We start from the raw sequence: 24,264 nt of genomic DNA on the forward strand, positions 1-24,264 counted from the left end.
AAAGAAGCAGTGAGTCTGTAAGATGTGAAACTTGATATTTTGGATTGTTTAGATGCTTTTGAGTGTAATCATAGGATTCGGGGTCTCAGAGGGAATCTCCTGATTCCCTGGCTTTTGTCTAGGCTCCCCCAGGATGCAAGTGATGGTATAAGGGAATTGAGTGAGCTTGAAAGAGAAGAGTATGAAAATGTAAAGCTGGCCTTAATAGCCAGATTTGGGAAGACTCCTTCTCGGTACCTTAAGAGGTTTAGGACCCTCAAAAAGACAGGCGGTACCCCTTGGGCTACCTGGGTGTGTACATGTTTGAAATAAATTAGATGGTTGGGTTAAGGGTTACAGAGTGAACTCCTTTGAAGGAATGAGAAATCTGTTTTTATTAGAAGCTAGTTTTGATGCCTGCTCTCCTGAGCTTAGACAGCACTTGGCTGACTCAAATGAGATTCATCCCAAGAAATTAGCAAAGGCTTCTGACTTGTGGGTTGCCAACAGGGCCACTCACAAGAATTCTGGGGCCACTCACAAAAAGGATGAAGGGAAGCAGCACAAGAAAGACGGAAAAGAGAATTCTAATTCCAATCACCCAAAAGAGGGCCACAAACAGAAAAAGAGTAAACACCATGGGAAACCAGGTCAGTCTAGTGAAACCTCTGGTGCTAAACCAGAGGGAGGTCAACAGAAGCCCCCATTCCAAAGAACAGTTGGTAAATGTTCTTCTTGTGGGTCAACTGACCATGTGAAAGTGGATCCCATATGTAAGGGTAAACCATCAGGGGTCCACACTGCCTCCTTATCCGTCATCCCTGAGGGAGAAGTTCAAACGGCAAGTGGCAACTTTCAACTATTGGCTGAAGACCCCATTTGAGTCTCAACCAGTGTTTCTTCGGTGTTAGGAAAGATTTCGTAATTGTAGGTAATTTTCCTTCCATGTGGCAACCCCTAAACTTTTTGCTGTTGTTTTTCACCTTGTTCTTGACTTTGCCAGAGAAGTGCAGCCTTCTGCTGCACTCCTCTGGGCTTTCGCTCCTTTTTTTACGGGGAAACTGACATGCCCTTAAGACAGTCAGTACCGGGGAACGCTGTTTCCCGTAGTTTCTTTTATCATGTTGCGGCTTTAGTGCAACATGACACAAGAGGGCACTGTAAGCTAAGTTACAGCTCTCTTGGGTCTCTAGCCTTCTACAGGCCCTAGATACTCGTTTAGGATTGTATTTGATCTGTGCAAGTCATTCAGGGACTGGAATGGTGGCAGCGATCGTTTTGTGTATTTTGAGCTCCTTTTGGCGTTCTAAGCGCGTTTTTCGCGCTGAACCCAAAATGGTGGCCTGGCTCCCAAAATGGCCAGACCACGAGGCTCCTTTGTCCTGTCCACTGACCGTCTTGCTCCCTTCACCTTCCCCAGGTCGAGCGACCCGGGGCCTTCCTTATTTGGGCATGTACTTTCCCGCGAAACACAGATGCTTTCGCGGGCTTCTACATGTCTTTTGTGTGCCTCCAGGGTGTGGGCCGGGATGTCTGGTCCCAATACACATCCTGGGTGCCAGAGAGTCTAGGGTAGTGTGAATGCCTGGGACCACCGTGGTCCGTGATTGGTCCACGAATGGTGTGTGTGTTGATGAGCGGATCTCCCATTGGCTCCCCTCTGTTTTGGCGCGAAGGGAACCGTGGATAAGAGGGGGCTGGAAACACCACTACCATGTCGATCTCCTGAGTTCTCACGAACGAAGGAATATAGGAGCCAAGTATCCTGCAACCAAGAGGCTGGACCGAGGAATCGCTGGTGACCCGCTGAAGGACTCCTCCTTTGCACTGCTGTCGTCCTGTGAAACCCTTTCCTCCTTTGATCGAACCAGAAGGCCTGTACTGGTGCTTCGACCTTGGGAATAGCAGGAACAGCTATTCTCGGCGACTTCATCATCTCCTGCCAGTAAGCCTTCGGAAGCGTCTCTGGGCCATCCAGTTGACTGACCAGCTTACACGGGAGTCTTGCTCTGTAACCGCCGCCAGGTTGTGTTGTATTTCGAGTCCTGGTCACTCTCACACGCTTCGTACACTTGGCGTTCCCAAGTCTGAAGTGAGTAGTGTACATTTGGCTCAGATACACACGGCCGCTCCGTTGCCCTGCGGTGGTGACAAAACTGTGCAGGTTTCTTCGATTGGGACGTCTTTTTTCTCTACACGACGATGAGGCATTCCCGGCTCTTCTGAACCTGCCAGCTGCTGAAACTAACGTGGAGAAGCCTGGGTCTGCTTGCATCGGGGACCGGTGAGTAGTATAGCTAGGATCTGGTCGCCCTCCTGCAGTAGCCCATTGCTTTTCCCCGCTGTGTAAAAACAGCACCCTTTTGTCCGTACTCGCGCTCTGCTTCTGCTCACTGTTGAGGCTGCGCTTGAGTCGCGGAACCTGTTCTTCTTCTGTTGTGCACTAACCCGAACTGCCTGACTTCCTCCGAAGAGCTTCTCCTTTTGCCCGTTGGCACCAGCGTGTGCAGGTACTTTGAGCACAAGGCTCCACTCTTCGCAGGGCTCGGACTTCCATCTAGTTAGGTGCCTCTGAAGGCGAACTGAGTCTAAAGCATTATCGCACTGCCTGTTTTCTTTCCCTTTCAGGTGGACTACACATTTCGTGCATATAACGCTTGCGACTGTCGTATTTGTATATATATTGTGTTGATATGGTATGTGTTGGCTTAATATTGTGATATTGTGATTTTCTCGCTACGGTCATTATTTTAAAGGCCTTAAAATAAATGTGTATATATTTTTGATATAACAACTGTTTGGAGTAGTTTGTAAGCGCTCTTGCTTTGTGTGCTCATTGCGGGCTTTCAGTCACCCTCACCCCTCTTGAGACCTAGTCTTGACCGCCGCGATCGCTACCTTGATTGGTCTGGCTCGTCCAGAGGTTACCCTGTTCCAAGTAATTAGGTTGGCCTTCTGAACTTCTGCGCCACCAGGACAGAGTTCAGAAATCCGTCTTAACATTCGGTGTCCCTGGGTCTGTGGGAACAGCAGAATGTGAATGTGTACAACTCCATTCCAGATAACACAAAAGAATACTACAAGGACAGTGTACTTGCTAATCGCCAGGAGAACCCTGCCATTAGAGACACTGGGGCCAGCATTACAGTGGTGGATGAAAGATCTTCAAGCCTGAAGATGTTGCTAAGGCACCCAAAGGTCCCACGTAACCTGCAGGAGGCCCAATCCAGATGGTTCCAATACTAACAGCTCTCATCCAATGCTACAATATGACTGTAAGAATACGTGTAAGTGTACAAAATGAGGTGCCTGGGAGAGTCATGTTGGGGAATGACTTAAAGACTCTTGGGGTTATATCAAGCACCCCAGGCCTCTCATTACAAGGAAGCAAGAGCAGACTAGATTGGCCAGAGAGGCAACATTAGATGACTCTCAGTGGGAAGTTACAGAAGTACCTATAACTCCCAGTCCACAGGAATAACACCCTTCTAATTCCAAGACTTCCAAGCCAAAGAAAGAGACAAAGGGGAAACCAAAGGTCTCAGGAAAGAAGAACGACATCACACCTGTTCAAAGGACAAGGACATCCCAAGAGGACAGTCCACAGTCACACTTGTGACCCCTCCACCAGCGGAGGCTGAGTAGGAGAACCAAGCAGAAATTGGTGAATCAGCTACTGGTGAAACAGAGCCGGAAGAAGCCATTCCCTATGTTGGCGATCTGGATCCTAAAGACCATCCTGAGCTGCAGACTTTGCTTGTAGAAGGTGGACCTTCTAGGACAGACTTCAGCAGAGGTCAAAGAGAGTGTCCTACTCTTGAAGGACTTCACCAACAGGCAGCTTCCCAGCTGGAAGGGCAAGGGCCGGGAGGCACAGGCTGTACTGGGAGGATGGCCTCCTTTACAGTGAGCCTATTGAGTCTACCCCAGGGGACTACAGACGATGTGTAGTGCCTCAGGTGGTGAGACCCCAGTTTCTACGGTTAGCACATGAGATTCCTCTGGCTGGTCATGTAAGTTTTAAAGAGACCAAGGAGAGGATTTCTCTGTATTTCTACTGGCCCAAGATGCGGTCTGATGTAGATAAATTCTGTAGAAGCTGTCACACTTGTCAGATTTCTGGCAAGAGCGGAGCCAAGAACCTGGCGTCCTTGGTGTCTCTCCCAGTAGTGGCAGTCCCTTTGAGAGGGTAGGGATTAACATTGTTGGTCCCCTTGACCCTTCCACATCTTCAGGCAACTGATTTATATTGGTTGTGGTAGACCATGCTACTAGGTAACCTGAGGACTGTTACTGCTTAGGCAGTGGCTAAGGCCATACTTGGTATATTTACCAGTGTTGGTTTTCCTAAGGTCATCTCAGTCAGCGAAACAGCGTAACAGCACACAGCCGCAGCACTGTATCAACACGTGAGGCCTCCTCCTCCTTTTATGCTGACTCCGGTTTGGAGGTGGGCGTTATAGGGAACAACCAATCAGTTAAATGAAAGTCGTTCTGTCGTGCAGAGCGACCGATAAAATTGATGAATTTTGTTCTTTAAGGATGGGATGCAAGTGCTTTAGCAAAGTTCACTGCCGCAACTAGAGAAAAGCTTCAGAATGGTGTAATCACCCACAGTGTAACTGCACTCAGCCACAGCACTCCATCAATGTGTGCAGCCTCCTCCTTTTATACCGGATGCAGGTTGGCGGAGGGCGTTGTAGGGAACAACCAATCAGTTGAATGATAGTCTTCTGTGGTGCAGAGTGGCCAATTAAATGGACACATTTCTTTAAAGATGTGATATAAGTGTTTTAGCAAAGTTCACAGCAGCAACTAGACGAAAGCTTCCGATTGGCATAGTCACCCACAACATAACAGCACTCAGCCACTGCACTCTGTAGATGGGTAGATTCCAACAAGGTCATTAATTAACTCCAAGGTGGATTTAGATCTGGTATAAGGACTATTGATCAGAGCTATCGGTTATTTTTGATTCTTCAAACTTATACTGTCATAGAGAAGGTAAAGGTTTATGCGACTTTTGTTGACTTGAAGACCGCTTTTGACTGTGTTCTCCTGTAATCATTTGTGGCAAGTTTTGACCAGAAGAATTATGCCAAGCTATCTTTTGTTTGTTATTCATCTGTTTTACTCTGACAACAGGGCAGTTGTGTGGTGGGACCTGGGCGGCGAAGCAACAGCCAAATGTAATGTTGAGAGAGGAGTGAGGCCAGGCTGCGTCTTTGCCCCGCTGTTCTTCAACATTCACGTTGATGAGGTCATTTCTGAACTTATTAGGAACTATCTTGATCCTCGCGAGGTTTGGGTAATGACAGATTCCCTTGCCTCATTTTTGCTGATGATGTCATATTGTTAACCTCTTCCCCTATGGGGCTCAGACACACCGTAAATTGCTTTGTCCACAAATGTGATCATCTTGGGCTGGAGAATTAACAAGAGTGAAACGAAAGTGGCGGTCTTTCGGGCAAATTTTACCAAGCCCTGTAGACTGGTTGTGGAGGTTGGCAGGTGCAAATTAGATCAGGTTCCAAATTATGATTATTTTGGAACTCAGTTTCATGAGAATGGTCTATGGTGTCACGGAATCACCTATACGCCAAAGCCGAAAAGTGCTCATTTCACCAGAATAGCATGGAGTTCCTGGGATACGTAATCAGCAATGCAGGTATCCACATGGATTCGGGCAAAGTGAAGGCTATTCTGGATTGGAAACAACCACATGATTTGAAATCCCTTCAACGGTTTTTGGGGTTCGCCAACTTTTATCGGCGTTTTATCCCGCAGTTTTCACAGTTCACGGCCCCATTGTCACGTCTAACCAGTGTCAAGATACCTTTCCTTTGGGATCATGTGGCATCAACTGCTTTCGAGCACTTAAAGACGGCGTTTAGTACGGCTCCCGTTTTGCGTCATCCTAACGACGAGCTGCCATATGTCATCGAAGCAGATGCCTCCGACTTCGCTGTTGGAGCGGTCCTACTGCAGAAACATCCTACATCTGGCGACGAACACCCTGTGGCCTATTACTCGCGGAAACTAACCTCCAGTGAGCTGAACTACGCAGTCATTGAAAAAGAACTTTTGGCCATCAAGACGGCATTCGAAGAGTGGAGGCATCATTTACTTGGTGGTCGTTTTCCTGTAGAAGTACGTACTGACCATCGCAACTTGCAGTTCCTACGATCATTGCAGTGTCGCACTGCTCGTCAAGCCCGATGGGCCTTCTTCTTCTCTCACTATGATTTCAACATCACATACATCCCTAGCTCCCAGAACCAGAAGGCTGATGCCTTGTCCCGATCTCTGGAAAAAGAAGAAGTGGGGGACAGTTTGAACATGCCTATGATATCTCCCAAACACTTTCTACTAACCTTAGCTCCGCATCTTCAGAGGATCATTCGAGAGACCTTGAGGGATCCAGAACGTGTCGACCTGCTGAAGAAACCCCAGATCTGCGAACGCAATGGGTTTTTGTTCTTTCTGAACCGGTTGTACATACCTTCGACTGCTCTTCGCCTGGACATCCTACATGGATTTCACGACTCTCGAGTAGCTGGTCATCGTGGTATCAAGGCTACCCAGGAATTAATCTCCAGACAATTCTGGTGGCCCGGATGGGCCAGGGAAGTGAAATTATACGTGGAAAGTTGTCCTGTCTGTGCCCAGACGAAGACACCCAGAAGAAAGCCTTTGGGGCTCCTCAAGCCTACTGAAACACCTCCCTACCCTTGGCATACTATCGCCACCGACTTCATTGTCGAGCTTCCGCCCTCTGCAGAACACACTTGTGTCATGGTGGTTGTGGACTGTTTCACTAAATACGCACACTTCATTCCATTCATGAAGATTCCAACCTCCTCCCAGATGGCATTGGCTTTTCTACACAACATATATCGGTTACACGGACTCCCTGAGAAGATCATCTCTGATCGTGGTTCGCAATTTCTTTCTTCTTTCTGGCGTCAGTTGTGTACTCATCTGGGTATCCACAGGGCCTTGAGCTCAGGCTACCACCCGCACACCAACGGCCAGACCGAAAGGACGAATCAGACCCTGGAGCAGTACTTACGTTGCTATGCCAATGCCACTCAGTCAAACTGGTTAAGGTACCTGGACCTGGCAGAAGTTTCCTATAACAATGCGACCCATGCTGCCACTGGCATCAGTCCCTTTTTGTGTTCAGCTGGACAACATCCCAAGTTGGTTCCCTTCTCACCTGTGGTGTCCAGTTCCGTTCCATCTGCTGATCATTTGGTCTTCAAGATCCAGAAACAACATGACCTGGCCCGGAGAACCCTTACGAAGACACGCGAACGCATGAAGGAGCAGGCTGATAGGGGTCGAACCACGGAGCCCAATTTCCAGGTGGGCGATCTGGTTTGGTTGTCTTCCAAAAATTTACCTGTTCGTAATTTACCCACTAAGTTGGCACCCCGATTCTATGGACCTTTCAGAATTGCCAAACGTTTGTCTTCAGTGGCTTTTCGATTGGTGTTGCCCCGCACTTGGAAGATACACCCAGTATTCCATGTCTCCCTTTTGAAGCCCTATGTGCAGGATGTCTTTGGACGTTCTGGTCCTCGACCCTCCTCTGTTCTGGTTCAGGGGGTTCCTGAGTTTGAGGTCCAGGAGATCTGTGATTCACGGATTCGTCGGGGTGTACTCCAGTTCCTAATCGACTGGAAGGATTATCCTGCTTGTGATCGCACCTGGGAGCCGCACTGTAATGTGCACGCTCCCCGGCTTGTCCGTGAATTCTTTCTTCGCTTTCCCTGGAAACCTGGGGCCCCGGGTCTTTCTGGGAGGGGGCATAGTGTCACGCCACCTGTCCTGGGGTCTCCTTACCCGTTACGGCGCTCCACGTCTTGGAGGTTGTATCCTCGCTTCCGGCTTCGGGGTTCGGGGGTGTCCCGGGTCTCGGGCGCTTCCGGGTCTCCTGTGCACGCTGCTTTGCGCATGCGCGGGCGTCCGCTCTCCGCGCTTCGCGCATGCGCAGTGCGCAGGATGCTCGATTCTGGGAGGTATGCGGCCCAAGCCTCGTTGTGGGGTATCCAATGCCTGAGAGACGGAACGGCTTGCGTTGCAAGCCTCCCAGGTGTTGTTGGGCCTATTTAAGGAGCCCTGATCCTTTTCCAAACCGCGTCTCAACGCGGTTTGTTCGGATCGTGTCCTTGCTGCCTTGTGTGGAATTCCAGTGTTCCTCCTTGCTTCCTTCTTCCCCTGTTCTGCCTGGGGAACCCCTGTCTCTCTGTCCTTGCGCTCCCTCCTTCTAGTTCCCTCCTGTCCCTGAGTCCTCCCTGGCTTCCCTTGTCCTGGTCCCTGCCTGTCCCTCCTTGTCCGCCTAGCTCAGTCATTCCTGACTCCTTCCCACTCCAGTCCCCGTGCTCTTCTCATTACCAGCCTGCCCTGCTTGCTTCCTTGCCTTCGTTCCTGGTGGTACAATCTGCTTCCTGCCTCCGGATCTGCATTTTGCCGGAATACCTCTGAGGACTTTGAGCCATCTACGCAGAGGCTCCCCCTGCCAGTGCTTGCACTGTCCTGACGCCACATTAATCAGGGGTGAGCAATACCGTGGCGTTGGGAGCCGGTTCGCCTCCAATCCGGTTCTATTCGGGCTGGGGTTGGGCTGGTTCCCCGTGCCATTAATCACGTCTCTTCGGATCCTCTGACAGCCTGGCCTCATCATCAAGAAACCCAACCGGACGAACAGGTACGCAGCGTTCTCGTGACGCTAGTTACAACAGAATCGCAGAAGTACTTCACGAACGTGCGAGACGTGTAACTTTGGATCGTCCGAGAAGATCAGGATGTCGTCTAAGTAAACCCAGACCGAAATGCCCACCAAATCACCAAACACGTTGTCCATAAACCGTTGGAAGACGGCAGGGGCATTACACAACCCGAAGGGCATTACCCTGTATTCGTAGTGCCCAAAGGGTGTCTTGAATGCTGTCTTCCACTCGTCGCCCTCTTTGATTCTAACCAGGTGGTAGGCTCCTCGGAGATCCAACTTAGTGAAGATAATGGCAGAACGTAAGGACTCCATGATGTTCCGAATCAATGGTAGAGGGTACCTGTCCTTGAGTGTTATGTCATTCAATTGACGGTAATCGATACAGGGTCGCAGGGTCCCCTCCTTCTTTTTAACAAAGAACAGCGGAAAACCGGCGGATGACTTGGAGGGTACTATGTAACCTTTCTTAGAACAATCATCTAGATAATTCCGGAGTACTTGTTTTTCAGACTGCGTTAGAGAGTATAGCTTCCCATGAGGAATCACAGCACCAGGAATCAGGTCTATTGAACAGTCAAACGTCCTGTGAGGAGGAAGAGGTATTTCTCCGGGCTCCGAAAACACCGTACAAAGGTCGGCGTAAACATTTGGGATCTGGGACAGAGAACATAAAGCAGATGAGTCCTCCCCTGGAACTAGAGGGATCAAGGTTGTAGACTTCAAGGAGGTGTTGTGGCAGCGACATTCATTTAGGCAAAAGGCAGAAACAAAAGTCAAAGTACGGGACTCCCAATTGATCGTAGGATTGTGTCGCAAAAGCCAGGGCAGTCCCAAAACCACAGGATACGAAGGTGACTTGATGACGTCGAGGGCTATCCTTTCTTCATGCCCCATGACCTGTAATAGCATGCCGATGGTATGCAACCGGATGGGACCGGAAGCCAAAGGTGTACCATCGATGACCTCTACTGGTATAACAGTTCTCCTGGTAAGTAAAGGCATACCAATGTTGATGGCAAATGCCTCATCAATATAGTTACCGGAGGCCCCGCAGTCTAATAGACCCTGGACATCAATCGTTTTATCAAGCCACTTCAAGGTTATCCCCAGAGTCATCAGGGCGGCAGGCTGCATTGGGGGCAGTTGTAATCCAGGGCTGGAAAGGTCTGAAAGGAAGAAAGGACCTGTCGTAGCCTTTCCCTTAGACGACAGGTCTTCTAGTTTCCCCCTTTCTTGATAGGACGCAAAGGGCAGGTTCCCAGAAAATGACCAGCACCCCCGCAGTATAAACATAATCGCAGGCTTCTCCTGCGCTTCTTCTCCTCTTCCGATAATGGGCCCCTTACAGCTCCCAGTTGCATTGGTTCTTGGGTAGCATCCGAAGGTGCTGACATCCCGGTAGGATGGGTCAGTGGTCTGAGGTTTCCCTTCTCAAAACGTCGTCTTTCGCCTCTTCTTTCGGCCAACCTCTGGTCTATCCTTAACACTTGTTCAATAAGTTTCTGTAGATCATCAGGTTCCGGAATGTGTAGCAATTCATCTTTGTATTCTTCTCTTAATCCACGGCGAAACAAGGTCTTCTGCGTTACCTCTGGCCATAAGGAGTCTGTTGCCAACTGACGGAAACGGCTGATGTAAGAGATGATATCGGTATTGGCTTGTTGTATGTCCATCAATTGATTCTGCGCTGCTGAAGCCAGATTGGGGGATTGAAACACATCCAAGAATGCTTTCTCGAAGGCTAGAAAATCATTCAGGATTGGATTATTGGTAACGACCAATGGAGTTGCCCAGGCAAGCGCGTTCCCGGATAAGTTGCCCAAGATGTATCCGATCTTGGCTTTGTCATTGGTAAAGTGAGATGAACGGAAGAGAAAGTGCATACGGCAATGATTACAAAATTCTCCCACACGGCGGGGATCACCATCGAACTTGATGGGAGCCGTGTGAGCCATGGGACCTTCGGGTTGTGGAATGGCACCAACATTCTGTGTCATCATTTGGCGTAAGGCTACGTTTTCCTGACGAAGCGCCGCCATCTCAGCACGAAGTGCTTGAAGTTCATTACGAAGACCCGGATCTTCTTCCATCGTAGAGTCCGAGGTGTCAGAAGACAGGCGTCTCAATCTGTTGTAACTAGCGTCACGAGAACACTGCGTACCTGTTCGTCCGGTTGGGTTTCTTGATGATGAGGCCAGGCTGTCAGAGGATCCGAAGAGACGTGATTAATGGCACGGGGAACCAGCCCAACCCCAGCCCGAATAGAACCGGATTGGAGGTGAACCGGCTCCCAACGCCACGGTATTGCTCACCCCTGATTAATGTGGCGTCAGGACAGTGCAAGCACTGGCAGGGGGAGCCTCTGCGTAGATGGCTCAAAGTCCTCAGAGGTATTCCGGCAAAATGCAGATCCGGAGGCAGGAAGCAGATTGTACCACCAGGAACGAAGGCAAGGAAGCAAGCAGGGCAGGCTGGTAATGAGAAGAGCACGGGGACTGGAGTGGGAAGGAGTCAGGAATGACTGAGCTAGGCGGACAAGGAGGGACAGGCAGGGACCAGGACAAGGGAAGCCAGGGAGGACTCAGGGACAGGAGGGAACTAGAAGGAGGGAGCGCAAGGACAGAGAGACAGGGGTTCCCCAGGCAGAACAGGGGAAGAAGGAAGCAAGGAGGAACACTGGAATTCCACACAAGGCAGCAAGGACACGATCCGAACAAACCGCGTTGAGACGCGGTTTGGAAAAGGATCAGGGCTCCTTAAATAGGCCCAACAACACCTGGGAGGCTTGCAACGCAAGCCGTTCCGTCTCTCAGGCATTGGATACCCCACAACGAGGCTTGGGCCGCATACCTCCCAGAATCGAGCATCCTGCGCACTGCGCATGCGCGAAGCGCGGAGAGCGGACGCCCGCGCATGCGCAAAGCAGCGTGCACAGGAGACCCGGAAGCGCCCGAGACCCGGGACACCCCCGAACCCCGAAGCCGGAAGCGAGGATACAACCTCCAAGACGTGGAGCGCCGTAACGGGTAAGGAGACCCCAGGACAGGTGGCGTGACATATGGCAAGATCAGCTTATCAAATTTTGCATAACTATGGAGAAAAACAGTGGAGGTGTATGCAAGTCTGTATCAAATTAGGGGTGCAGATCAGTATCCCCTGCTTTTGAGATATATAACCTTCAGGCCCTACCACCGGCTCCTTATGGGGCAGAAATGTGGGGCTATTCCAACTGTTCATCCTTGGCAATCATCGAGAACATGTTTCTTAAATTAGTCTTGAGGCTCCCATACAGCTCATCTACTGGGCATCTCCACATGGAACGTTGAATCCGCCCTATATCAGATATAGCTCAATTTTAGATGTTTTTGTATTGGATGGTGTCCAGGTGCAGGTGCAAATTAAATCAGGTTCCAAATTATGATTATTTTGGAACTCAGTTTCATGAGAATGGTCTATGGCAAGATCAGCTTATCAAATTTTGCATAACTATGGAGAAAAACAGTGGAGGTGTATGCAAGTTTGTATCAAATTAGGGGTGCAGATCAGTATCCCCTGCTTTTGAGATATATAACCTTCAGGCCCTACCACCGGCTCCTTATGGGGCAGAAATGTGGGGCTATTCCAACTGTTCATCCTTGGCAATCATCGAGAACATGTTTCTTAAATTAGTCTTGAGGCTCCCATACAGCTCATCTACTGGGCATCTCCACATGGAACGTTGAATCCGCCCTATATCAGATATAGCTCAATTTTAGATGTTTTTGTATTGGATGAGAATTTGGAGGACCCCAGAATTTGGGAAGTATAGGGAGGCATTATCCGACGTTCTCAAGTTCGAAGGAAGCTGCCCACTACCTGGGCGGTCCATGTCAAAAAATGGCTATCAGCGTTCCATCTTGAATGTATGTGGCTGGAACCATTAACCATCAATAATGGAAGTAAGACCATTATATCTAGGGCAGCGAAAGAACTGTCAAGGAACAGTTTGGAGAGCTCTTGTCGTTCACTAGCACCGGTCAGATGTATCTGCAAGCCAAAGTAATCCTCAGGTCCGAAACATACTTAGATATTGTATTGCTAACCTTTGCTTGTGCACTTTTTGTCGAGTTCCGACTGGGAACGCTGAAAGTGCGGGTAGATGGGGCGAGCCCGGCACTGCTGCCTGTCTGGTTTGTAACACTAGTGATGAAACAATTACACACATCCTATTGTTTTGCAAAGGATACAGACCTCTGATAGCTGGATATCTCTTACCCATGTTTCGAGCCGCTAACATCCGTTTTACCCATGAGGCAGTAACCGTTCGTAGGGCAACAACTGACCTCAATGTCGTCCATTTTACTGTAAAGCATATCCATCGCGCATGAGTGGTGAGGAAGCGGCAGGTTCCTCAAGGCAATTCTTAATGCTACCATCTCTGTGCACTAAGTCAGTGGCTCCTTGCTGCCGTACAATTGGCCGTCACTACCAGGATTGGATACATTGCTTATCTGCTGGGTTGTGTTGTCAGCGTTAATGATGCCACATTTTATTCCTGCTAATCTTATCCAATTTGAAAAAATTTTAGGACTAATTTTGCAATTGGTGTTTTCACTGTATGTTTTCTTCTTCTCCTCATGGTTTATTCTATTTTAATGTACATGATGTTGTGTATTTTTGCTGACGACTGAAGTCGAATGAAGCTTTTCAAGTGGACTTGATTGAGATGTTAGGTGACGTGGTGGAGGAGGGGTGGTTGGGAGGAAAGTTCTCTTGGAGGGTGTGGGTGGTGGAGAGAGAGGAGGGCAGAGGATGGAGGGGAACTCGCATCGCAGAGGGTGGCGGCGAGCAAAGTGTAGAGGGCGGTATAGAGGAGAAGGCAATAGAGAGAACGAGGAAAAAGAGAGGAGGGAGTGCTGAGAAAGAAGCATGAGGTAAGTTGGGCGTGAGCAGGGGTGAGGGTAGGTGTCGGAGAGCGAATGCTAGAAGGTGAGGCCCAGTCAGCGAGTGGGTGACACGTGACAGGAGTAAAGGGGAGGGGTAAACATGCAGTCTTTGTTAACTGGTGAAGTGCAACTGCGAGCTGCCATTAGATCGGGAAGACGATCCAACCCATTGCAAAAACAGTCGGAGGGACGTGAAGGCGTCCACTAAGCAGGAGCCCTACGTTGATAAGAACACACTGTAAATTCCATGAAACATGGACACTGATGTCATCTAGTCTACACGCTCCTTCATGCATGCAGACTATTAAACACCTAGAACTGGCAGCATACCGCGTTTGCCACACCTCACCTCTTGAAGAGGCAGCCAGCTAGTTTAGCTGTGCCATTAAGACATTACAACATGGCAACCTCAAAATACTAAGCCATTTGTTCTATGTAGGGTAAGAACAAAGGTGCAGGCTTCTTGACAAAGCATAGTATGCATCCATTTGTGTGTGTTCATACACATCATGAATGTTGAAGCATACCCTCCTTTGAGCAGGAAGCAGCCTCTGGCGAACAGTTGCCGTAGATGATCTGTTTCCCAGCGGGACTTACGTAAGGATGTGCACAGTGTCACACGGACTAGCTTCCATCAGTGTCCGTCTTTTGTTTCTTTATCATCAGTATCATGATTTACATATAACCTTTTTGTTTCTCCTTGGGCTTGCACTGCCTCCCCACCTCAGCAATGCATATGCACATTTGCAAGTGAAGGTTAGCAGAGCAACCCTAACTCGCACTCATCAAGTACTGTTTTATGCTTTAATGTCACGTTCAGTGTGTCACTGGATGCTAAAAGGTGCAAAGTCACCCTTATTTGTATCAGTAAACCACCAGATAAATTTACTGTTTTATGTCTGTAAAAGGCATATTATAACTAAGGCTTCCAGTTTTCCATTTTTACTGATTGATTTTTACACATAAATTCGGACGGAAATCAATCTGCTTTCTGTCTGGTTCTCTATGATGTCACTCATACATCACAGACCAATCACATTGCAGATTGGCAGCATGGAGAGTGCAAAAAGTGTATGACAATAAGATTTAGGTAGCAGCACTCACAGAAGCAATCGTTTGTTCTGGAAAACATTGAGTCAGCATTTGTTTCCTGTATGGCTGCATGTGTGCTTTAACAAATGTATTTTTTTATTAGAATAAATGCAGAACAATACCGGTTGTGAATAGGGCTGTACCGAATAGTATATTTAGTATTCGGCCGAATACCGAATAGTTTGTCAAATATTCGACCAGAGCCGAATAGTGAGCCCAATAGTTGTTTTTTTTAGGAAAACATATTCTAGGGCATAATAAACAGCATTTCAATTAATAAACTAAGGAGACATTCTATTGCATGGGTACATATTTATTAATTGGACACATCTCTGTAAGCTTATGACAAAAGACAAAAAAAATAAAGGTTATGGGAAAAGCCCTCACTCCTAGTAAGAGTAACCTGTAAGGGGAAGGTTGTATTTTAGGAAAACACAATCCTTTCAACATTTTCAGCTAAGAGGCTACTTCTGTGTTCAGAATAAATATCTCCAGCTGAACTGAACACTCTCTCGCTGTCCACACTGGTTGGAGGAGGTGCCAAGTACACACGCGCAACTTTTACCAACCCTGGAAACGGAACACTGTACTGTTCATGTCCCACCACTCCAGCGGGTCTGCAGTTTTAGGGAGCAGCGGCTCTCTCAAAAAGACAGTGAGCTCAGTTTCCAGGGAACTTACTGACTGACTCACACCAGCCATGGACTGCTCAACAACACTGTCCCAGAATGCCCATATGCCACATGGTGGAACGCTCTTCTTGGGTGGTGGCTCGTCCTCTTGTGGATCAGGGTCTGCTGGTTGCCCCTCAAGAGGGGAGGTATGCTCACAGAGGGCTAAGGCAGTAGAGTGCATAGAACATTTCACATTGTTGGCCACAACATCATTGCTGAAAAATGTTCATTTGAACCGCGGATCGATGCCTGTCGCCACACAGTAGATGGGTATAGCCTCAATGTCTTTGAATCTTGCCTCTACAGCATTCAATAACTCTGCTTTCACTAGCTTCACACCAGTGTCCCTAACCTCGCCAGAGCTCAGGTAGGCCCTTAAAGCTTTCACAGCAGGAACCACCAAGGAGATGCTTGATGCATGGGAGCAAATCTCCTTTGTGAGCTCTGCAAAGGGTGCCAACAAAGATAAAACATTTTCTGCCAAAAGCCACTGGAAGGCAGAAAGATTTGGCACTTTATCGTCCTCCGCACAGTACAAACTTACTGGCCGCCTCTGCCCTACCAGTCGCAATTCGGGCAACCCTAGATCTTTTTGCAGTGCGTGCAGGCGGGACGTGGCGGAACTAGAATGTTTGAAGTGGCCTACAAGTTTTCTTGCATGTGCCATCATGTCTGTCACAGATCTTTGCACAAAAAGGCCATCATGGATGCAAAGCTGTAGGGTGTGAGCAAAACACCCCACACTAGCTATGTCTGCTTCTCTGAAGGCCTTGCACATGTCAGCGGCATTATCCTGAAGAATGACGTGCACTTTGGAATGGCTAATTTGCCACCTCTCTAGCATTTCTTGGAATGCTAATCCTATTTTGGCACCAGTATGGCTTCCGCCAAAAACCTCGCACTGCAACAAAACTCCATGCCTTTTCATGTTGCTGGCCAGCCAATGCCCTGTTAAACTCAAATAAGATTTCACAGTGTTATCAGATGTCCAAATGTCCACAGTAAATGCAATTTTCTCAGCCCTCTGAACCTCTGAAGCAATAAACAGGCTCACTTTCTCATACAGGTCAGGGATGATGCGTTTTAAAAATATTTACGTGATGGTACTTTGTACCTAGACTCCAATTTATGGAGTTAACGCACAAAACCGACATCCTCAACAACAGAAAATGGTGCAAGTCTAGCGCTATCATTTCGCCAATACTGCGATGCACCACATGTGCGGAACGGCTGTCCAGAGGCCAAACTTGTTTTTTGTCCAGACAATCTTTAATGGACAGCTGTGACAATGCCCTCTTGCACTTTGCGGGAGACACATTGCTGTTGATTCTCCCAACAACTGCCTTTTTTTCCCTTTCATATTGGACATAGTTATTGTGATGTTTGGACCGCAGATGATTGGTCAGTGCTGATGTGCTTGAGTTTGCAGATCCACGAGACAAAACCACAAGGCACACAGAACACACTGTCTTGGAGTTATCATCCATTTTAATGGTAAAGTTATCCCACACAGGGCTGGTTTTCTCCTTGGTGCTACTCATGCTGACAACGAAGGCGGTTCTGCAGCTCTGGGCGAGGGATAGGGTTTCTGCTGGGCACGTCTCCTAGCTGTTGCTTGTGGGCCTTTAGGTAAATCAGAAGCTCGTACTGGTGACAAAGAAATGTAAAGCAAAAGTCAAACTTAAGAGTTTTGGCAGGGCAGTACTGCATGATGGCTCTGGGCTCTGAAGTGGTATCGGGGTTCCCTTCAAAAATGTTTTTGAGAAATCCTTTTATCAAAAATAACTATGTAAAACACGAAATATGAACGACAAAAACCTCACTTGAAATTGCCAGGAGTTGAAGGAGCCATTATGTACATCCATTGACGGCGGCAAGCATAATATAGCAGTCTTTCATGCACTGAGTGCTAACCTTCCACCTCAACCTTCCCCTGAATAGTAAAACCCCCATAGTATTCACCAGGATTTTAGGCACTAAGCAGGCATCTGCATCAAGGTGGTGTAAGTCTGTCTCAGGAGTGAGCTTCCTTGGTAGGTGCTGTGTCTTTTCTGGGCTGTGGTATAACTAAAGTAAAGAAAAGGATGATGTTACTGCTACACAAGTGTTGCAGGATTAAGAAAATGCACAATTTTTCTACTCATCACATTTTGTCACAACAAGTCTACAAGAACAAATAAATGGCCCAGGACAACTGGATCATAAGGTAGAATTCAGAAGATCAAGAAACTCTATGGCCTAAAAGGAACAAGCTATGAGACTCTTTGGGACGCAGAAGTCCCATGACAGCCAGCGGAACTGAGATCCACTTATAAAACATTTCAGACACAGAACTCTATGGAGGGCAAGGCTAAAAGCAACTTTGGGGGCTGCTCCTGCAGGGACATCATGGGACAATGGAGGGGGTGGGGGACATGGGAGATCAACATTGGGACAATGGAGGGGTGGGGGAACATGGGAGTACATTGCAGGACAATGGAGGGGTGGGGGAACATGGGAGAACATTGCGGGACAACAGAGGAGGTGGGGGATCATGGCTGAACATTGCGGGACAACAGAGGGGGTGGGGGGAACATGGGAGAACATTGCAGGACAACAGAGGGGGTGGCAGGAACATGGGAGATCATCATGGGACAATGGAGGGGTGGGGGAAAATGGGAGTACATTGCGGGACAATGGAGCGGTGGGGGAACATGGCAGAACATTGCGGGACAACAGAGGGGGTGGGGGAACATGGCAGAACATTTCGGGACAGCTGAGGGGGTGGCAGAAATATGGGAGATCATCATGGGACAATGGAGGGGTGGGGGGAAATGGGAGTACATTGCGGGACAACAGAGGGGGCGGGGGACCATGGCAGAACTTTGCGGACAAAAGAGGGGGTGGGGGAACATGGCAGAACTTTGTGGGACAACAAAGGGGGTGGGGGAACATGGCAGAACATTGCGGGACAACAGAGGGGGTGGGGGAACATGGGAGAACATTGCGGGACAACAGAGGGGGTGGGGGGACATGGGAGATCATTGGACAACGGAGGGGGTTGGGCTCATTTGAATTTGAGGCCACCGGAGTGGGCAAAGTGCCCCGGCAGCCTCATGAGTCTGGGGGGGGCGCTCCTGCAGGAGCGGCCCCCCATGCAAAACAATGTTGGGCCACCGGCTTTGCACCGGTGGCCCGACGAACAACAATGTTATTGCGGTGAGGCCGTGGGGGTTCCCCATGGTCCCACGGCCTCACTGTGCTGAAGGGGTGGGGAGGCACATTTCAAATTGAGGCCGCCGGGGTGGGCAAAGTGCCCCAGTGGCCTCATGAGTCTGGGGGGCCGCTCCTGCAGAAGTGGCCCCCCCCCAATGCAAAACAATGTTGGGCCACCGGCTTTGCACCGGTGGACCGACGAACAACAATGTTATTGCGGTGAGGCCGCGGGGGTTCCCTGTGGCCTCGCAGCCTCACTGTGCTGAAGGGGCGGGGGTCACATTTCAAATCAAGGCCGCCGGGGTGGGCAAAGTGCCTCATGAGTCTGGGGGGCGGACCCCCAATGAAAAACAATGTCGGGCCACCGGCTTTGCACCGGTGGCCCGACCAGCATGAACAAAATTATTGCGGTGAGACCGCGTGGGTGCAGGGCACCCCCGAGGCCTCACCGTGATGAGGGTGATGGGGGGGTCATAGTCGGTCACTTACCTGGTGATCTCTCCGGGTCCGGGTGCTAGCATCTGCTGGAGCCCGTCCGTTGGCATAGGAAGCAAGGCAAGGGAAGAACTGTTCCCTTTCCTCGCTTCTTATTTCAACATGTTCTGAGGCTGGTTCCTCTGTGGTCAGGCTGCAGAAGCCAATAGGCAAACAGCTTGTTTGGCTTCTGCATCCTGAACACTGTAAAACTTTCTATGATTGGCTGTCATCTCCCAAACAGGGAGAGGGCAGCTAATCATAGAAAGTGGACTTCGGCTTCAAGTCCCTACACAGAAACTATTCTGCCAAAGCCGGATAGCTGTATTTCAGCCGAACTTCGGCGGAATAGGGACTCGAAGCCGAAGTTCGGTACAGCCCTAGTTTTGAATTATCTTTTTATATGACAAAAAATAAATGTGCACCATAAAACTGGAAGCCTTAATTATAGTCTTCTGGGGCATATCCTAGGCATCTCCAGGGTATCGGCAAGGCTCGGAAGACTGTTATATGCCCCTTTTTCTGATATTTTTTTGCACAGCGTCCACAAACTCGCATTGAGTGGACAGACCAAGAGCAAAGGTGACAAACATTTTCGGACTGACAGTACCATATCAAGATAAGTATGCAGCACCCTGATGCCTGCGGGCTTCGGTGCCTTACAAATAAATAAACAAATACAATTTAAAAAAGAAATACTGGGGAATTACGCCAGCCAATCAGTACACAAGGTACTTAGGGTTTATGTGTATATGTTTGTAAATCTGTGTTAGATTCCTGCCTCCTGTTCCATGTTTTTTTTGGCAGTCACCCTGCACTCTGCCCTTTTACTGCCAACCTGCCTCTCTTTTCCACAACACTCAGCCCCTACGCCCACGCACCTGCCATGCCTCCACCCAGCCAGAGACTTGCACTCGCCAGCATCTCCTGTCTCCACACCCCGGCCATGCTTCAAGGCCACACGAATAGTAAACACACTACCAACATTTCCCTATCACTAACGCTGCTCATCTTGTTTGATAGGTTTTTTATAGGAAATTGGACGTCCGCGAGACACATAGGACAATTTACATTTAAAAAATACCTCTATTACAGCATTGGAACAAAGACCCCGGGGTGTGAATACCATCAATGACACTGACATGAGTTGGACTTGGCCGGCAACAGCCCTTAGCCCTCGCCAAGGCCCTTTTCTCACTTGAACCTACCTTGGCTTGGGCTGGCAAACTGTCCACCCCAGTCCAGAATCATTAATACTGCATTCATATCTTTGCTTCAAGATATCAAATTCCAGGATTGTGGCTTTGTCCATCCACAGACAGTCCGTGGACCCATTTTATTACTACATTTTTTAACTTCACCTTTTTCACCAAACCAAGTGAATTTTTAAAGTTGATCCAGATCACACAAGTGACTCCTCGGCCTCATCCAACCGCGGGACCACTACTGCCGGTATCCGCAGGTTGCTAATCTAGTAGGTGCTTGCTAGCCCGAAATGCTGGGGTCACAGAGAGAGGCACAGGTTTCAAAACCTACAATCTCCTGCCACATGTCAAAAAGGACAAAAGCCTCCACAGAATAGCCTCCTGCAGCTTCTGTGTGGAGCATGTGTGTGGACGAGTTGAAAGCTCGGTTGCCGAAACCACGTTCTGACGGGAGCAGTAAGAATGAGGAGTAAGAGACATCAAGGCAAAAGGCAAGAGGGAAGGCAAATGAGACTGAGAGGATTGGCAGGAAGTCCACTGCTTCTAACTCTGGCCTCCTCCTTAGTCCCGTCACACCTCTGCACCGTACCATAGAAATGAGGAGGGGCACCGCTAGGATCCTTGTCCTCCAGTTCCATGGCGGACATGTTCCTGCTTGTCTCAACCTGTGTTCTTCTTCAGGGTTTGTGATAATGGCAGAAAACCGATCTAGAGTGATCACTACAATGACTTTGCTCATTCAGAACTCTATGTTAGTTGCCAATCTACAGAGCTTCTCCCTCAAGTCTTCCGCCAGCTGAATAGCCTAAGAAGCTTAGCCCCAGGTGACGCTGAGTTGTATGCCATCTACTTAAGGACATGTTGTAAAGTAGTCTAATAGGGATTGCCTAGATCAAAGAGGCCGGGAGACCAATGATGTATGCCATGTTCCTGAGAGATGCTCTATGCATGGCCAAGACCCCTATAATCTCCTCCTTTGCTCTCACCTTGAGGGGTGGGGGGGGGCTCTCAAAACTCCCAGAGTGGTATCTTCGCCCAACCCCAATAGTAGAGGGGGATCACAGGCAGGCGTCTCCAAGTTCACCAAGAATTGCGGGTGCTAAATTAAATCCAAAGACATGGGGATGTGCTCTTTTAGGGTTCCTTGGCATCAAGCTAAAATGGGCATCATTTAGAAAGATCATTAGATGGGCATCGCCAACCTAGTGGTAAGAAGCCACAGGACATATGACCTTGATGAAACACTGAGGAACCAAACATACATATAACAGGCATGTGAATTGCCAACGTATGCTTAGCCTCTGGAGATGGCTACGAGTCTGAACAACTGGGTTGCAAAACATAGCCATCCTTTACATCTAGATGGACTGCCCAGTCCTGGAGGTCCCTCGAGACGAGAATCCCCTCAATCCTGAAGCATTGTCCCTCCAACCAAGCGGACAAAGCTAGAAGGGGCAGTGAAACCATGGCTCCAATGGCAAACAAAGACTCTAAAAACATAAGAATTACTGTACCTTGAAGATAATTCTGCGAAAGACAGATCCACCACACCTTTTCTTCTCCTAAGAGAGAGACATGTTGCTGATGAAATGCGCATTCTCTGGTGGGGTAGTTTGCTCCTCCCCTTTTACTACAGAGTAGGAATTTGGGTCTCTGGGAAACCGCTGAATTGCCTCATGATAAAACTCCAGCCGGAAGATACTTAACCACCTGGAGAACCCAAAGGTTGCATGTTACTTCTGGCCCACCATGAAGGCGATCATCAATCATACCCCCTACTCTTACATTGCAGAAACAGTTGGAGCCCCTTTGTATTCCCCTGGAGACCACTTGGAGTGTCAGTGTGAGGGTATTTCACCCCTCTGGAAGAGGAGACCTGGTGCACAGGCTCTGACTGGTTGAAGAGTGGAACCGGTCCCAGGAATCTGACTGATGGTCACTTGGCAGTTAATTTACTTAGAAATGTTCTCAGGAAGGCATAGGTGAAGAGCGAACCACTAGACTCACTGCCAAACTCATGGAGCCATGTCCGTCAACCTAGAATTCGTGTTCAAAATCATTTTGCACCATATTTTCATGAGTAAGATAGCATTGGTGAATCCCATGATAAATATAGTCCATTGAGCCCAACCTGGGATGATGGCCAGATCCAAAGTCAAGCCACCATGCAGCAGGGTGTGTGAGATGGCCTCCAAGAGTTTATTCCAATGACTAGTTAGGCTTAGCAGCTTTCTTGGCACTGTATTGAGGGGTAGTCTCGCCCTTTCAGGAAACCTTCCCAGAGTGCAGCAGTATGGAGTCAACTTTTGGGATGGCAATGGGCTTACTCTGAATGAAGGGGTGGTGGCACTGAACTTTCGGCATTTCTAACAGGCTTCTCCAGGCCTCCAAACCCAGTGTCTTAGGTAATCATTGGCATGTAGGTAGTCTTTGGCGTGAGAAGCATGCCAACTCTCAGGAGCTGAGATATGAAGGTCCCATTCCTCAAACATTGGCTTACTTCCGGCATCAAGGACTGACTCATTAGAGCCAAAGAGAAGCTCCACCAGAGGACAGGACCAAGGAGGCTTATCATTGACTGGACTGCCCCTTATTATACACCTAAACTGTGGGTCCAATTCAGCCAGAGCGGGGAAAGGATGTGGGAAGGTCAGGAGCTCTCTGAATATACTATCTGCCGTCTAGCGCTTAGCATTACGGACTGCTGGCTGTGAAGTATCAGCTCCGACTACCCCGGTTCAGGGAATCAGGGGCTTTCAGTCTTCCCCTCCCTGATTACTGTACCAAACCCATATTCAGGGAATTATTTGGTTCACTGGCTGAGGGTAGTTCCAGGATTGCCCTTGCCAACAGATGCGAGCAGAGAGAAGGACAGGCATCAGATGCGTGCAGACCTGCACCCAGCAGTAAAGACAATGAATATGCTGTTGGTCTAGTGGGAGGGATGGGGCATCTTGGCGGGGGCTGAACGGTTGTATAGGTGCACGCTGGTGTGGGTCTGGAGGGATAACACTGGTGTGGGTCTGGATGGCTTGCACTTGCTTATCTCTTGCAACATTATGTGTGCAGTACTGACCTCTGCTTCTCTGCTCCTTTTCACTGTTTTATTCTCTGTTCTCTCCTCATCACCCTTCTCCCTATCTTCTCCATCTCTTACTTTTTTCTTGCACTTGCTCTATCAGAATTGTCCTTGGACCTAGTATGATAGCAACAATTGTTTGTCTCCTCTCCCCTCCCATACTTGTCCCCCTGCCCCATCCAGCACTATCCGAAATGTCATCAGGCCTAGTACGGTGGTCGCCTGTCTGTTTCCCATTCCCTTCCTATCTGTGTCGTAGCACTTGCACTTTCTGAAATGTCGCCAGGCCGAGTATGATAGTTAATTTCACATTCTTGTTGTTCATGGCCTATAAGAATGTCATTGTATTTTCCCTTGTTGCCTCTCTTGCCTTGAAGCGTTTTGAAACACATTGTGTATTTGCGCTATATAAATAAACTATCATATCATATCAGAGGATTGCTAATTAAAAGAGGGGAAACAAGGTATTCAGACCAGAGTCAAAGGAGGAGATAGGACAGAATAAGGACAATCCTCCCTGACCAAAGGTGCATTTCCCGAAATTGAAATCCCTCCTGCTCTGCTGGGGAAAGAGTTAAACACTTAGGGAAATTCGGTGGAAGAAAGTCAGGCAAGTTAGGTAAAAAGAGAAAAGGGGAAATAAGGAACTACACATTTTGGGTGAAAGCACCAAGGCAAGGAAAAGACTGTACTTATCTCACTGGTGGTAAAGTGTCCACTGGGTAGCTGTCACGTGACCCCTTAGCCCTGCCGTAGCCCTGCCTCAGGTAATGTTTTGTTTGTCTTGTTTTCTATGCGCCCTAAGAACCACGGGCATGTGGAGCAATACAAGAATTAAAATAAATAAACAAATAAATCCCACCATGGCCAGTTCCCAAAGTAAATATTTTCCATTTTCACCACT

General features: G+C 48.7%; 1 protein-coding gene and 1 long non-coding RNA gene across 2 annotated transcripts in view; one reads left to right on the plus strand and one right to left on the minus strand.

Annotated features, from left to right (window-relative positions):
• Positions 1–24,264, plus strand: part of PDLIM4 (PDZ and LIM domain 4) — a 659,501-nt gene that overhangs the window by 158,892 nt on the left and 476,345 nt on the right. The window lies entirely within an intron of this gene.
• LOC138581300 (uncharacterized) overlaps positions 15,128–24,264 on the minus strand; it is a 216,612-nt gene continuing 207,475 nt past the window's right edge. The window contains exon 3 of the long non-coding RNA XR_011304511.1: positions 15,128–17,474. This is a non-coding gene — a long non-coding RNA (uncharacterized lncRNA). The remainder of the gene's footprint in view (positions 17,475–24,264) is intronic.

This window comes from Ambystoma mexicanum, chromosome 3p, assembly GCF_040938575.1.
Source record: "Ambystoma mexicanum isolate Mex_15411 chromosome 3p, UKY_AmexF1_1, whole genome shotgun sequence".
Taxonomy (NCBI): Eukaryota; Metazoa; Chordata; class Amphibia; order Caudata; family Ambystomatidae; genus Ambystoma; species Ambystoma mexicanum.